The sequence below is a fragment of the Sorex fumeus genome, unplaced genomic scaffold, assembly GCF_029834395.1.
Source record: "Sorex fumeus unplaced genomic scaffold, SorFum_2.1 ptg000044l, whole genome shotgun sequence".
Classification (NCBI taxonomy): Eukaryota; Metazoa; Chordata; class Mammalia; order Eulipotyphla; family Soricidae; genus Sorex; species Sorex fumeus.
Window position 1 is genome coordinate 42796324 of NW_026606101.1, and position 16425 is coordinate 42812748.

A 16425-nucleotide genomic window follows, 5' to 3' on the forward strand; every position below is an offset into this window, starting at 1 on the left:
TTCAAAGTCACTTTAAAGCAATCAGACAATCCAAGTTAAACAATTTTAGGTTTTGTGTCAAACCCTGCAGTAGTGTCCAGGATCTACTCATAATGTGATACTCAGAGATCCTTTCTGGTGGTGTTCAGGAGGATTGAATACCATTCTCCTGTCCTTTGAACCCTTTCCAAAAATAAATAAAGAATTTTAAACAAACATTACCAAAGTATGTAATTGGACATACTGGCACATGTAAAGATGCTCAGCAGCATTTAACCCAGGGGAAAAAATATTTAAACCACCACGGAATACCAACATACTCTATAAGTTCTTCAAAAAGCTTTCAATTCCCAGATACAAAACTCCCATACATCATACATCACTGGTGGGAGTGCATATTAGTGTTGCAGTTTCCTAAAACATTAGCCATATACTATGACACAGACACATGACTCATTTACCCAGAAGAAATAAAAACATATATTCACAAGGAAATATGAACATTTGTAATGACTTTATTCATGATCACCAAATATTTAACCAAGGCAAATGTTGTATAAGTGATGAATAGATGAATATTTGTGGGACAGTTCTGGAATAGAATACTATTCAGCAAATGAAAGGAACAGACATTAATTTCAAAAGCACTAAATAAGCAAAAAAAGGAATGAAAGGGTTAAATAAATATAATTCCATTTTTTATTACATTCACAAAAACTATATAAATAGAAAATATCTCCAGAGGTACAAAGGAATTTTGAAATGATAGAATAGTTTTGGACACTGATTTTGGTGTTAATTACATGATTTTGTACATCTGTCAAATCTCATTAAAATTAACAACAAAAAAAGAGCAGACTTCAGTTAATATAAATTTAACCTTGATTTTGAGATAACAGATTCCTACAGAGTATAACCAATTATGGCAGGGGGAAAGTACAGGTGACTGCTAAACCATGTCTACTACAGATGGGTAGATTCTATTCACATCTAGTTCACTTATTAGATAACTGGTATTTATGAATAGATTTTAAAATTAATCTAAAATTAAGGAATAATGCAAAAGAGGGGCCAGAGAGAAACTACGGGAGGTCAGGTATGCATGTGGGTGAACTGGTTAGATGCCTACAATACCGGAGGTCACCCCTGAGTCCCAAGCCAATAGTACCCATCACCACCAGAAATATGAAAAAGGAAAATTCAAATAACACAATAGGTAAGTTGATGATACTCCTTAAACATTTTAATTGTGCCAAATTCAGTTTAACAAGATCATTTCTGACCCTGATCCTACATGTTAACTCTTCCTTCGAAGTCAGTATTACAGATAATTGGGTACATCACTCTTGCTGTTTCAGCCAAGAAGAATGTGAAAATATTAAGCAGGACAGAACTCATGAGAGAGTAGAAATATCCATCTATGAAGCTATCTTCAAGTCACCATTCTTCTTCAAAAATTTCCCAATTGATGGAGAATTAGCAGTCTTGATTTCCATTCCCAAAGTTTAGCATCAGATGAAGGGTCTCTCTTGTGTCTAAGTTCTCAGGCTGGAGTGCATAGAAATAAATAGAAAATATTTAGTATTAAATAATCATAATATATATCAGCTGGTAACTGGTTTGGGAAGTATTCTTTTATTGAAAAAACTAATTATTCTATTAAATTGTTATTATTGAAATTATTACTGCTGCTATGAAAGCTATTTTTAAATAAAATATATTTTAAATATAGCTCTTGAAGCATGTTATTTTGAACATACATTTAACACTGTGAGCATCCTTTAATTATAGAAAATGGGGAGGAGGAAGAAAACTGTTTTTCTGAACTCTGTGAAACCCTCTAAAGACTGGATTTTTATGAAAATGTCAGTTTTAAATATCATTTGACAGATGTTTTTTCCAAGGTTTTTATTGGAAAGGAAGTCAGGTGGACTTTCTCCTTTCAACAATGTTTTCTGTGATGTTGTAAAGTCCCTGCAGACAAGTGTCTGCCAATCATTTCCAACACACAATCTCCATTTTCCCCAGGACCCTCCAAAAGGAAATGATTATTTACTGCATTTGAATTTTTTCCTTTCTAGTCTTGGCTTGGCCAAGATCATTCTGGATACAGTCAGTGATCCTATCTGTATACAACTTCAGCAGTCTTTTGATTTTCCTGTTTTCTTTTTCACAATCTTTTCACTTCTCACTTCTATGTATGGTGGTGAGGTTAGGTGCATACATTGTAAAAGGAAAGATGTTAACTTAATTGTTCTATGATATATTTTTAGTCTGATAGAAATGATGTCAACACAGAGAGAGGAATACACTGGCTTAGTTGAAGTTTAAGAATATGTATAGGGCTGGAGTGATAGTACAGCAGGTAGGGCGTTTGCCTTGCACATGGCCAACCGAGGTTTGATTCCCAGCCAGCATCCCACAAGAAGCCAGGGGTAACCCCTGTGCATCACCAGGTGTGACCCAAAAAGCAAAAAAAAAAAAAGAATATATATAAAGTTCTTGTAACCATAACCAAACTCCAGATAATTGATATACTAATCTATGTAAATATGAATTGGGTCTATATGAGCTTTGATCTTCTTCTAAGTGATGTCTCATTAATCCAGTCTCCTTAACTTTCATGTCATTATCATTTTTAACATGTATAGTGCATAGTTGCCGCTGAACAGGGAGATAAAGGGGTGACAAGAGGTTTTTGCATAGGTATAGAAGAGACTTATAGGTATAGAAGCAGTTTATGCATAGACCTCTTAAGTCACATCATACAATTAGCAATCAATCACCAATATCAACATTCCTCTCCTGGGAGCCAGTGCTACCTTGTTCCTCTCTCCCCATGAAACTAGGTAAATCTCCATAACTACTTTAATCAATAGAACATTGGGAAAGTGATACAGCCTGACTTCCAGGTGAAATTATAAAGGTAAAATGGGCAATATGACTTGATATTCTGTCTCTCTCAGATACCACACACACACACATGCACGCATGCACGCACACATGCACACGCACGCACGCATGCACTTTTCTTACCCTTGAACTCCAGCCACTATCATGTATGGAAGCCCAGGTCATATGTACATGTATGTTTCAGCTAACAGTTCCAAGTCTTTTCTCAGCCAGCTCCCAGAATCAATTGCTAGATATGTAAATGAATGACACTTCAATTTGCAAAGAACTAAAGAAGTAGAGACAAATAATCTTGCATGATATCATTGAATTTCTGACCTGCAAAAATAATAGGAAATAATGAGTTATTTTCATTGCTAATAGCTATTAAGTTTGGATGTACCTTGTTATGCAGTAACAGGTAACTACTACAGTTAGCTAGTCTTTATCACAGTACTTTAGTGAAGTTGCTCTTTAGGGTTCTCTGGCTACCAACTGAAAGCTGAGAGAAGGGTCACCATGACTACTTCACAGCCACCTTTGTCACTGTATACATGTATCAGTTTTTTGGGAAAGAAACACATAGAGTATGATTAAAGGGGGAAATTCTGGAGAAATGTTTAAACGATGCTAGGGCTAGCTTAAACATTTATTAGTAACACCCTGGAATTCACAACAGTGGAAAACATTACCATTCCAAACTTGAGGAGCTCAAGTGGAAGTGGGTATGAGATCTCTAACTGTAGGGAAGGAAATTCGTCTTTACAATGCAATCACTCTTAAACTGATATAAAAAAAAGAACTGTGTTTATGAATACTTAAAATCTCCTCCCACTCTCTGATTTTCCATCAATATTTCTTATTAGGGAAACCAAAGAGGAAACCCAAGGACATTGGTGAAGACGTCAACAACTATAGTTGAAAAGAAAAGGAGAGAGCTTCCGTGTTCTGAGAACCACATGAACCGTGTTCTGAACCACATTCTCCTTGCCTATCCCTGATAGAATTCTGTGAACATATCACCCAACAAAATGGCCCTGTATGCAGCTCCTGGTATCTCTGGATGACATCTGTCCTTCATAGTAGCATTATTCACAGAAACCCAGATAAATGCTCTTCCACAGGTGAATGGATAAAAAGTTATGGTATGGGGCCAGAGATATGGTACCAAGGTTAAGATACTTGCTTTATACCCAGTGACTCTTGTTCCATCCCAGACACCACATAGCTTCCCCTGGGCATTGCCCAGAGTAATTCCTGGGCACAATACCTAGAGTAAACCCTGAGAACCGCCCAAGGTGATTCAAAAACAACAAAAAGTGATGGGATATGATTTCAGTGGAATTCTACTCAGTTAAAAAGTAGCACTGTACACCCTCTCTTCTCTGGAAAGAAAGATGGCGGCCGCATGGGAGCCTTGTGGACAGCAGGTATGAGCTGGGGGTGTGGGGGCGACTAAAACCTCATGGGAAGGGGGGCGTTCCGGTCCGTCCTTCACGCCCTACCGAGGCCACCAGTTGCCCCCCACGAGCGGCTCTCCAGCACGGCCACAGCCCCAGAAGCACAAGGACTTAATGCAGAACCCAGCAGCTTGGAGCAGAAAAGTGAAAGGACTATGCGTTAATCCAGGCCATCATGTCTGTCCGGAGGGGAAAGGGTGTTGCCCCATTCGCCCTCTCCTCTCTGGAAAGAAAGATGGCAGCCGCATGGGAGCCTTGTGGACAGCAGGTATGAGCCGGGGGTGTGGGGGCGACTAAAACCTCATGGGAAGGGGGGCGTTCCGGTCCGTCCTTCACGCCCTACCGAGGCCACCAGTTGCCCCCCACAAGCGGCTCTCCAGCACAGCCACAGCCCCAGAAGCACAAGGACTTAAAGCAGAACCCAGGAGCTTGGAGCAGAAAAGTGAACGGACTATGCGTTAATCCAGGCCATCAAGTCTGCCGGAGGGGAAAGGGTGTTGCCCCATTCACCCTCTCTTCTCTGGAAAGAAGGATGGCGGCCGCATGGGAGCCTTGTGGACAGCAGGTATGAGCTGGGGGTGTGGGGGCGACTAAAACCTCATGGGAAGGGGGGCGTTTCGGTCCGCCCTTCACGCCCTACCGAGGCCACCAGTTGCCCCCCATGAGCGGCTCTCCAGCACAGCCACAACTCCGGAACACAGAAACCAATTTCTTAACTATCTGACTTTCAATAGAAATACTTCCAGGGTCAATAGGTAAAATAGCAGAAATCCAAAACCAACATTTAATTCTTGAACCCAGCTGTAGAAAGCAAATCACTTCACAATGCTTTTTCAGCATGTCTGATTGGGGGGGGGGGTAAACTCTAAATAATAGTGGTGAATCTTTTATTGAAACAGTGAATCTAATCAAAGCAGATAGAGTGTTAACTAGAATTCATCTGCCTCACAGGGACTGGGAGGGGTGGGGGGTAGGGTTTTATTGGGGTTCTTCATGGTAAAAAATAAGTATTGGTAAAGGGAAATGTGTTTGATATTTGCATGACTGAGACCTAAACCTGAAAGCTTTGTAACCTTTCCCACAGTGATTCAATTAAATAAATAAATAAATAAATAAAAAGTAGCACTGTAGCACTGTCCTCCTGTTGTTCAACGATTTGCTTGAGCGGGCACCAGTAACGTCTCACAACAAATTGTGAGACTTGTTGTTTCTGTGTTTGGCATATTGAATACGTCATGGGTAGCTTGCCAAGCTTTGCCATGTGGGCGAGATACTCTCAGTAGCTTGCCGGGCTCTCTGAGAGGGGTATAGAAATCGAACCCAGGTTGGCCACTTGCAAGGCAAATGCCCTACCCGTTGTGCTATCATTCCAGCCCAGTTAAAAAGTAAATAAAATAAAATCTTGCCCTTTACCATAATGTGAACATGATTGTTGACAAATAAAAAAACAAACAGAAATTTTCTTATAGTTTCATATATGAAATATAAATAAAATTAAACAAACTAACAAATCATGACAAAAATAACAGACTGAAAAAAAGTGTGATTGCTAGGAGGGCCTAGGGAAGAATAAAGGTAACACTCTGATCATAGAAATGGAACTAGATCTTTGGTTGTGGGTGTGGTGAGGTTTATGCATGTATAGAAATAGACAGCTGTACTTTAGAAATGGATAGATATTGTCCAGTAGATAGCACAATGGTTAAGGTCCATGCTTAGTGTATACCCAACTAGGGCTCAATTCCTGACACCACTTGGTCCCCTGAGCACCACGAGGTACAGCCCTGAGGCCCAGCACAGCAAGGATGGCCACATACCCTGGGAGGGGCAGGAACAAGCCATCCATCTCACCTCTTTAGGCCCTTGCACTGAAGTGCAGGCCAGGATCGGTGAAAATCACAAGTTGGGCTAAGGACCACCTGAATACCAGTCGATCACTGGAGCACTGTCCTCCCATTGTTCATCAGTTTGCTCAAGCGGGCACCGGAACGTCTCACAACAAATTGTGAAACTTGTTGTTTCTGTTTTTGGCATATCAAATACGTCACGGGAAGCTTGCCAGGCTTTGCCTTGTGGGCGAGATACTCTCGGTAGCTTGCTGAGCTCTCCAAGAGGGCGGAGGAATCAAATCCCAGTCCACTACGTACAAGGCAAGAATCCTACCCGCTGTGCTATTGCTCTAGCCCACCATTCAAAAAGAAACATAAAAATAATGCACATAGCATTGTATATGAAATTGTAAATCAATGAAGTTTTTCTTTTACCTTTTTTTATTGAATCACCATGACACACATGACAAAGCATTTATGATTTACTTTCAGTCATAAAATGATTGAGCACCCATCCCTCCACCAGTGTGCATTTTCTACCACCAATGTCCCCAGTATCCCTCCCACTGCCTCACCTGACCCCACCCCTGCCTCTATGGTTTACTTTTTAAAAAATCAATAGATAAAAACCTGGTTCTCAGGTTCCAGGAAAAATTTATAGGCCTGAAGATTAAAACTTCTGTGCCCTCTCCCTCTCAGCTCTTTTTCTACTGTGGGACTTCTAACCCACCCATTTTCCTAAGTCAGTGTATTATTTAGAAAGTACAAGGAAATGAAAATTAAAAGTGTGCCCATAAGTGAGTTTTTTTAAAAACTAATAAATATAAGAAGATAATATGACCATTTATCTTACTGGGGAAATATGTAGGAATATATGAAAATGGGTATCTGCCAGAAAATCTTTTGGCATGCTTAAGCATGTTTGTATATCTGTGACAGAGGAGTATAACTGTCTTTAATTGAAACCAGTGCAGATATCATAAATGATTCATTTACTCAGTCATCTATACAGTGTATCTATACATTGTACAGAGCTATGAGCTAAATGTGACAGACTTAATCCCAAAATGTTTATATTCTCTTATATAAAAGAGAATCTTATCTCCACATGCTCAGATGAGCCTCATGCATGAAGGAACTGGCAGAGGAACACAGGTGTGTGGGACCCGGGGCTGAGATCTCCAAGCCTGCTTGGATTGGGACTGGACCTCCTCCACCCAGGTCCCCCATCTTCCAGTAGCTAGACAGCTGTGCCACCAACTGCCGTGTAATCCCACCAGTGGGCAAGATCCAAAGACTATAAAACCAAGCTCCTGGAAGCGTGTGGCCTTTTATTGTCTAATCTTATCTCTCAGAGAGCCTGGTGGGCTACCAAAAGTATCCTTCCCGCATATATAGGTCTGACTGGGAACACCTGTAAAGGTGATTAGAGGCTACCCCAGAAGAGTCCATCCCTCTCAGGGGGCCTGGCAAGCTACTGAGAGTATCCCGCCTGCACGGCAGAACCTGGCAAGCTACCTGTGGCATACTCCATATGCCAAAAACAGAAACAATGATGGTCCTCATTCCCCTGACCCTGAAAGAGCCCCCAATATGCCATTGGGCTACAATAGCACGTGTCAGGGACAAATGGAAACGTTACTGGTGCCCACTCAAGCAAATCAATGAAGGGAGGACAGTAATATAGTGATATATAAAAGAGAAAAAAATATTCAATAAATGGTATTAACTATTTTATTATGTTGGATTACAGCAGCCCAGGCTACAATGCCTTGCTTTCTCCAGCAAAGGTGGGAGCATCCTGTCAGATGTAGCTTCATTTATAATTGTACAACAGATCAACACTGCTTTAAAGCCACACACTCTAAAGGATTATCTGGCAAGTTAAACTCAGGTTAATCAAAGTAGTACAATTATTTGTTGGAAGTTCCATCTATGTCTTGCAGTAAACTGAATTTTAATAGGTAGTAGGATTTACTTAACCCCAGGAGGAAGGAACCAGAAATATTCAAAACTTAGTGGTGTACTTGCTTTTATTTGTTTCTGTAGTATGAGGCTTCTAACACAGAACTTCTCATATTTGAGGTAAGTGCTTTATCACTAAGCTATATACCTGGTCTCATACTGCAACTTCTTTTAATTTGGATGGGCCTCCCATCTGTGCTCAAATGACCCCTTCTGAGATTATTCCCAGCAATATTCAATTTATATTTCAATGTTCAGACCAATGAGGTGAGACTGATGGATCCCAGATGTTCTTGAGTGCTTCTAGGACCACGCCTGCCTGATGATATCCAGGAGCTCTTAGGTTATTTCTGAATGGGTATGCAATGATAGAGATCAAATTTTGGCCTCATTGGTGGAAGGCAAGCTCTCCAGACAACTGAACTCTTTCCCAAGTTTCAGAACTTTGAAGAAAGCCATTGAAAAGTAATATGGAAGTTATATGGTGACAAGTGAAATTGAAAAAGTAGTTTGAGATCAGATAGAGGATGATAGAAAAGGAAATTTTATAATTGTATCTTGCAAGAAACAGGAAGAATAAGATAAGTAATAGAAAATTCAAAGATACTTTCCCAATGTCAGTGCACAAAGAACTCTGTAAGTGCAGGAAGAAGGTGAAATAGATCACCTAATCCTGTGACTTGGAGGTGAGACTATAATAAGGAGATAACATCAAATTAAAGGGTTTCTGCATGACAAAAGGAAAAGAAACTCTGGGAAAAAATAAAAGACACCCACCTAGATGGAGAAGAATATTTGCACTTAACATATCTGACAAAAGGTTAATATTCAAGATATTAACAAGATTAACAACAAAAAATCCAAAAGCCCTATTAAAAATGGAGAACGGAAATGAACATACACTTCTCTGAAGACAGATGGCAATAGACACATAAGAAAGTGCTCATCACCAATTATTATCAGTAACCAAGTCAAAATGACAATAAGATACCATCTCTCACACTTGTGAGAATGGCACGTACTTTAAAAAATCTCCACTGGAAACAAGTTGCGCTGTTGGGGATATGATAAAAAAGGAACTCTCATCACTGATGGTAGGAATGTCCTCTGATAGAAAACAGTATGGAGATTTTCCATAAATGTAATAATAGCGATAGCACAGCGGTAGGCCTTGCGCGCAGCTGGCCCGGCCAATCTGGGTTCGATTCCTCCACCCCTCTCGGAGAGCCCTGCAAACTACCAAGAGTATCTTGCCTGCACGGCTAAGCCTGGCAAGCTACCCATGACATATTCAATATGCTAAACTCAGTAACAACAAGTCTCATGATGGAGACGTTACTGGGCCCACTCGAGCAAATTGATGAACAATGGGAGGACCGTGACCATGACTGTAATAATAGAAGCTGCATACAACCCAGAAATTCCAGTTATATCTTCAAGATACCAAAACATGAATATAAAATAACATATGAACACCATTATACAGTATAGAATTTAGCACAATAACAAGTATAGGGTCAGAGTTACTAGACATACATTTGGCCCCAGTAGGAAGCAGGCCTAATGTTCAGATAACAAGAAATGATCCAAAGTTGTACCTAAGTTGGTGTTTGCAATTCAGACCAAAAAGAGGAAAAAAGAGGAAGGGGAAAAATGTGTTGGTCAGAACCACGGGTCAACATCGAGATCCCAGCACCTACCACGGCTGCTACTTGCGCCGCACTTGAGACAAATTCTTAAGATAATCATAAAAACCATAGCAACCTTGTTGGTGTTGAGATTTGCACCAAGATTCCAAATGGAGAGGTAGGGCAGGAGAAACAGGTTTATATTTCTTTCACAGAGCAAATGAAAGAATGTGATAACGTCTGAGTGAACAGCTAACCAGTCTCAGGGTTTTCCCATGCTCTGTTCTGCCTAATGTTCAGATACCAAGAAATGATCCAACGTACATTACCAGTATCCTCTATTTATAAGAAACTCAACAGAACAGGCTTTTTTTAAGAAAAAAAAAATGATCTGTGATATTGTATTTTTTTTAATTCTCTAATAGAGAAACTGGGGGGGGAGGGGAAGTGAGTTGGCATTTCCAAGCCTTATATAAACATACTAGAGAACATCAAGGAGAAAATGCAACCATCTTGAGTCAATTCTGCTTCAGTGCATAGTGCAAGTGAGTAGAGAGCAAGTGGTAAGCTGCCTCAGAAACATAGGGTCTCCTGAATTATGATTTAAAGGATAAAATGAAGGAAATAGCTACTGTTCTATTTTGTTCCTCAAATATAAAATGAGTGGCCAGTGCCTATGAACCACAAACAAGTGCAGGAAAATCTCAGCTGGACATAGGAAGGGGCAGGAGTATGGATTCTGGGGAAGACTGCAGGAAAAAGAGGAGATGAGGAAGTAGGAGGAGGAAAGCCAAGTTAAAGACACACAATGTCATATATGTTTTGACATTCTATGTGTCAAAAATGTGTTGAAGGGCTCTTGCTGGCCAGGATCCCTGAGAGGGTTGTCTGTCAGGCTGTCCCCAGAGGTGTACAGATAAAAAGCAGTATGTCGGGCAAGAGTGATAGTATAGCACGTAAAGCACCTGCCTTGCATGTAGCTGACCTGGGTTTTATTCCCCAAAGCCCATATGGGCCCCCAAGCCTGACAGGAATTAATAATCTCTGAATCCAGTAGTAAGCTCTGAGGACAAAAAGTATACTACATCCTAGAACTTGGACGTTACTGTGAGGTGTGACTCTGCCACATGCTGGCCTTCTGTGGCATGTGTGTCAGGGTCCTTGGGAACTGCTCTGCCCTGTCATCTCAGAGATCAGTGTTAAGGTGACATGCTGTGAGACAGAGCCCATGATAGAAACAACTCACAAGTTGCTAAATTACTTTCCTATTTCTTTTGTACTGAAGGACACACTGATACTGCAGATTTGCCCCGCACACGGTGGTCTAGGTGTGTACTCTTGACTTCATGCTCATGGACTAGTCCTGGCATGGCTTGAAGGAACATACGGAGTGCTGGGAATCAAATCTAAACTGCGTCCAAGGCAAGGGCCCTACAAGCTGTACTATCTCTCTCTCTCCATATTAGTATTATTGTTATTATTATTATTCAAGGATAATAATAATAATAATAATAATAGCACAGCGGTAGGGCATTTTCCTTGCATGCAGCCGGCCCGACCTAGCCAGGTTCAATTCCTCCGCCCCTCTCAGAGAGCCTGGCAAGCTACCTGTGATGTATTCAATACGCCAAACACAGTACCAAGAAGTCTTATGATGGAGATGCTACTGGGCCCGCTCAAGCAAATCGATGAATAACGGGAGGACCGTATTATTATTATTATTATTATTATTGTTGTTGTTGGCAGGAGATTGAGCCACACTTTATGATTCTCCAGGGCTATTCCTGGTTTTGTGCTCAGGAGAGACCCCTAGGGGTGCTCAAAGGATCAACTCTGGCTCCAGGGACTTGGACAAGGTTAATCCATTACCACAGCCACATTGAAAGGAAAATTCCTTCCCTCCTGTACTTCTCCCTCCACTGCCCTGTGTATTTTTATCCTCCCACCTGCCTCTTCCCATATCTACTGCCCCCCCAACTTTCTTGTTTTCTTTACTGTACAGAAAGAAATCATGTGGGCTGAGGATATATGATATGTGAGCCTTAACCATCAGGGTTCTGAGGAACCTCTCCAAAGGCCTCCAAAAGAATCTGTCTCATCCCCGACCATGAAGCCCAGTGTGAGGACACCTAACACTCTGTTGGCAATGACAATGACTCCAAACACTCAGAATTTCTCTTATTACAGCTGCGATTCACATAAATGCATTTTCTATTCCTTTTCTCTTACTCTAGAGAGGACAAGACTATCAAAACTCCCCTCCACTCTTGAGTGTATTTGGAGAAAAACTAGAACCATAGGCTTCTGCGTTAAGACCTAGAGTGGCACTTCCTGGCTACAGGAACTAAATCCTGTAGGGCTCAGTATTTTGAATATAAGCCGTAAGCCTGCCAGTGATGCTGGTTAAGGTAAATAAGGAAGGGAGCAGAAAGATAGTTTGGTGGAGAAGGTACTTGCCTGGGGGGTTTTGCTCTCTGGCACCACAAATGGTCCCCCTGAGCACTGCCAGGAGTGATCCCTGAGCACAGAAACAGGAATAAAACCGAATACAGCCGGTGTGACACAAAAATAAACAATTACAAAAAGGTAAGTAAGTGCTGAGTCCAAAGCAGGCATCCTTTCTTGTTTTTTTTTTTATTTCTGCCAAGATTAGTGACAGAATTAAGTTGCTGTTTTATTTTGCATTGTGGAGATGTGTAAATTTGTGCATGTATTCTCCATTTACAAGGATTCCAGGCTCCTTAAAATTAATGCTGTGTTTGGCATTGGAGTGATAGTACAGCCAACAGGGTGTTCATCTTGCACACAACAGTCTCGAATTAGATCCCTGCCATCTTATATGGTTGCCTGAGACTGCCAGGAGTGATTCCTGAGCACAGAGCTAGGAGTAAACCCTGAGCACCGATGGCTATGACCAAAATATATATATATATATATATATATATATATATATATGTGTGTGTGTGTATGTGTTTATTTTAATTAATTTTAGCAATAATGTCTGGGATGACCCTCCGACATACACACACAAAGACTTTTTTAATGTAGGAGTACTGGTATTTATTCAGCCATTGGTTAAACTGATTGAATTGGGCATAAACTCCACATTACTTTTTTAAAGTTTTTTTTTAATTAGATATCTATGAGATGGACCATTACAAAACTATTCATAACTCATACCCAGTCATTCAGGGATCCAGCACCCATCCCTCTACCAGTGTACATTTTCTACCACCAATGTTTCCCGTTTTCCCATCATCATCCCTCAACCCCCCCACGCCCACCCCCAGCCTTCTTCTATGGGAGGCACTTTCCTTCCTGCTCTCTCTCCTTTTCCTTTTGTGCATTATGGTTTGCAATACAGGTGCTAAGATGTCATGGTTTTTGTTCAGGGCATTCAGTATTTTTATTGGGAAGGTAAGGCTGGAGTAGCTTTGCAATTGGGTGGCAGCTTTTGGGTGTGGATGTGACTGCCGAGGCTTCTGAAAGTACAGGGAGGTGGGAGAAGGTAGCCCATCCCAAGCCTGAGAAAGCCTGGAGATTTCAGTCACAAAACCCTCATTCCAACTCCACTGTCCAAGGAAGTGGAAACAGAGATAAACAAATGGGGATATCTTAAACTAAGAAGCTTCTGCACCTCAAAAGATACAGTGACCAAAATATAAAGACAATTTACAAAATGGGAAAGGATATTCACCCAATACCCATATGATAAGGGGTTGATAACAAGGATATACAAGGCACTGGCTGACATATACAAGAAGAAAACATCCAATCCCATCAGAAAATGGGGCAATGAAATGAACAGAAACCTTCTCAAAGAAGAAATCTGAATGGCCAAAAGGCACATGAAAAAATGCACTTCGTCTCTAATCATTAGGGAGATGCAGGTCAAAACAGCAATGAGATATCATCTCACACAACAGAGACTAGCATATATACAAAAGAATAAAAGCAACCGGTGTTGGCGAGGATGTGGGGAGAAAGGGACTCTCCTTCACTGCTGGTGGGAATGCCCACTGGTTCAGCCCTTTTGGAAAATAGTATGGACGCTTCTCAAAAAATTAGAAATCATGCTCCCATTTGACTCAGCAATACCACTTCTGGGAATATATCCTGGAGATGCAAAAAAGTATAGTAGAAATGACATTTCTATGACATTTGTATGTCATAGAAATGACACTTGTATGTTCATTGCAGCACTGTTTACAATAGCCAGAATCTGGGGAAAAAAAACAAGTGCCTAAGAACAGGTGACTGGTGAAAGAAACAGTGATATATCTACCCAATGTAACACTATGCAGCTGTTAGAAATGTCATGAAATTTGCTTATAAGTGGATCAACATGCAAAGTATCATGTTAAGTGAAATGAGTGAGAAAGGGATGGACAGACATAGAAAGATTGCATTCATTTGTGGAATATAAAGTAACAGAATGGGAGACTTACACCCAAGAATAGTAGAGATGAGTACCAGGAGAATTGCTCCTTGGCTTGGAAACTGGCCTCACATGCTGGCGGGGAAAGCAGCTCAGATAGAGAAGGGACCACCAAGTAAAAGGTGCTTGGAGGGCCCACTCAGGATGGGAGATGCGAGCTGAAAGTAGTCTAGAGACCAAACATGATGGCCACTCAATACATATATTGCAAACCACAACACCCAAAAGGAGAGAGAGAGCAAAAGGGAATGCCCTGCCACAAAGGCGGAGTGGGGGCGGTTGGGGTAGGGGTGGTGGGAGGGATACTGGGATCATTAGTGGTGGAGAATGGGCACTGGTGGAGGGATGGGTACTTCAGTCATCATTGTATGACTGAAGCATAAGCACAAACATTTGTAAGTCTGTAACTGTACCTCATGGTGATTCATTTAAAAATAAAAAATTAAATATTAAAAAAAATTTTCACTGGTCAAATAGAAAGATTCCTAGAGCATCTTCTGAGGTATCACAAAAAATACCATTTATAATCAATGATGGGACTGTAGAAAAAAACAGAATTTCAAAAATCTTTTTCCAGTTTAGGAGAAATTTATTCTAAGACTGTTAATTCAATATATTTCATATAAAATAAAATTCCACTTCCAAAAAAAATAAAAACCGCATACCAGAATTTTCAGCAGGTTATATCTTGGTGAGATCCATCCTGGGATGGTGGAGTCAGGCTGGGGGTACGGCAGCGGTTTTGGATTGTGGAAGCAAGTGGCTGCCAAGGGCTCTACTTGGTCAGGCACAGGCCAACCCGCCCTCCTCCGGTTTACCCCAATCTGTTCAGCCATGCACAGGTCCAAGCTTAACTGTGGCTTTTGATCTCTTTTGAGATTTATTTATGGGTCTCTGAAGTAAGGCTGGTAGTAGAACTTACATGGTGGTGCTGGAGGTGGTGCATAGGGGTGACTGCCAGTGCTTCCATGAGTATTGGAAATTGGGGGGAGATAGCCCACCCCAACTCTGAGAAAACCTGGAGATTTCAGTCACAAAACTGGCATATCAGAATTTTTAACAGATTATAAATTATATCTGTGAGGTTTTTCCTGAGACAGTGGAGTCATACTGGAGGTATGGCGATGCAAGAAGCTGCCGGGGGCTTTGCTTGGGCGGGCCACCAGGCCAACTTGCCCCCCTCCGATTTACCCTGGTCTGTTCAGCTATGCGCAAGTCTGAGATTAACTGCGGTTTTTGATCTCTTTCAAGATTGATCTTTGGGTCTCTAAAATAAGGCTGACAAATGAGCATGTATAGCTAAGCCAGAGGTGGTTTGTGGGTGTGGCTCCCACATACCTAACTTTTGGCCATTTCATTTCTTGGTAAACTTGGTCTCAAATTTTAACAGATTATATCTATGGGGTCTGGCCATAGGCACAGCGGCAATTTGGTTGTATCGGAAGCTTGAACTCACCATCAGGCTGCTGATGTACTCGCCCCACAAGTACAGGTTGACCTGCTGGCAGCACCATATTCCCACACAATGATTTTGTAATAAGGGATATCAACCCCAGAAAAAGCCCTTTGGGAAAGCACGTCCGGCCTAGAAGAGCTAGCCTTCAGAATGGGAAGGCAGTTCATTAACCATGTTTGTCTCCACCCCCAATTTTGCAAACTTTTAGTTTAAACAAATTTGTTATGGAAGGGTGGCATTTACTTTTTTAATAAATAAAAAAATACATAAAGATCTAATTAATCACCAGATTTTCTATTTTATAATTACCAGTATCACTTTTATTCTGAAATAAATACTACCAGAAGGCGTTAATCCATAACTTCATATCCACAACAAAAGTTATAAGAAATGCCCAGGCTCCTAGAATTCAGCCTTGAAGTCAATCTTATAACTAAATCAACACGGATATTCCTCTCTTGGGGAAAAATACAGTCACAGTCTCCCCAGAGATATTGTATTTCTTTTTTTCTTTTCTAGTAAATTTCTATTCTTGCCAGACACCCCCACTCCCCACCCCCACACAACCTTCATGGCTTAAGCATTTTATCCAGTTTAAACGATGGGGATTTAAATTGCTATTTTAGTGGAAGAGGCTTGATTAAAACCTGTGTCCTCATCATATTATTGGACAGTGGTTCTTGGGTTCTGTTTACATTAGTGTCAACCTTAATTTAAATTCTGCATAACTATATTTGCTTCACTAAATGCATTCACCAGGAACACACCACAAATTACT

General features: G+C 40.9%; 1 long non-coding RNA gene across 1 annotated transcript in view; it reads right to left on the reverse strand.

Moving 5' to 3' along the window:
- Window positions 1–483: 483 nt before the first annotated feature.
- The window catches only part of LOC130030749 (uncharacterized), a 37669-nt gene continuing 21727 nt past the window's right edge, over window positions 484–16425 (reverse strand). The window contains exons 2-3 of the long non-coding RNA XR_008793472.1: window positions 3016–3210; window positions 484–1527 (exon numbers count right to left, since the gene is read on the reverse strand). This is a non-coding gene — a long non-coding RNA (uncharacterized LOC130030749). The remainder of the gene's footprint in view (window positions 1528–3015; window positions 3211–16425) is intronic.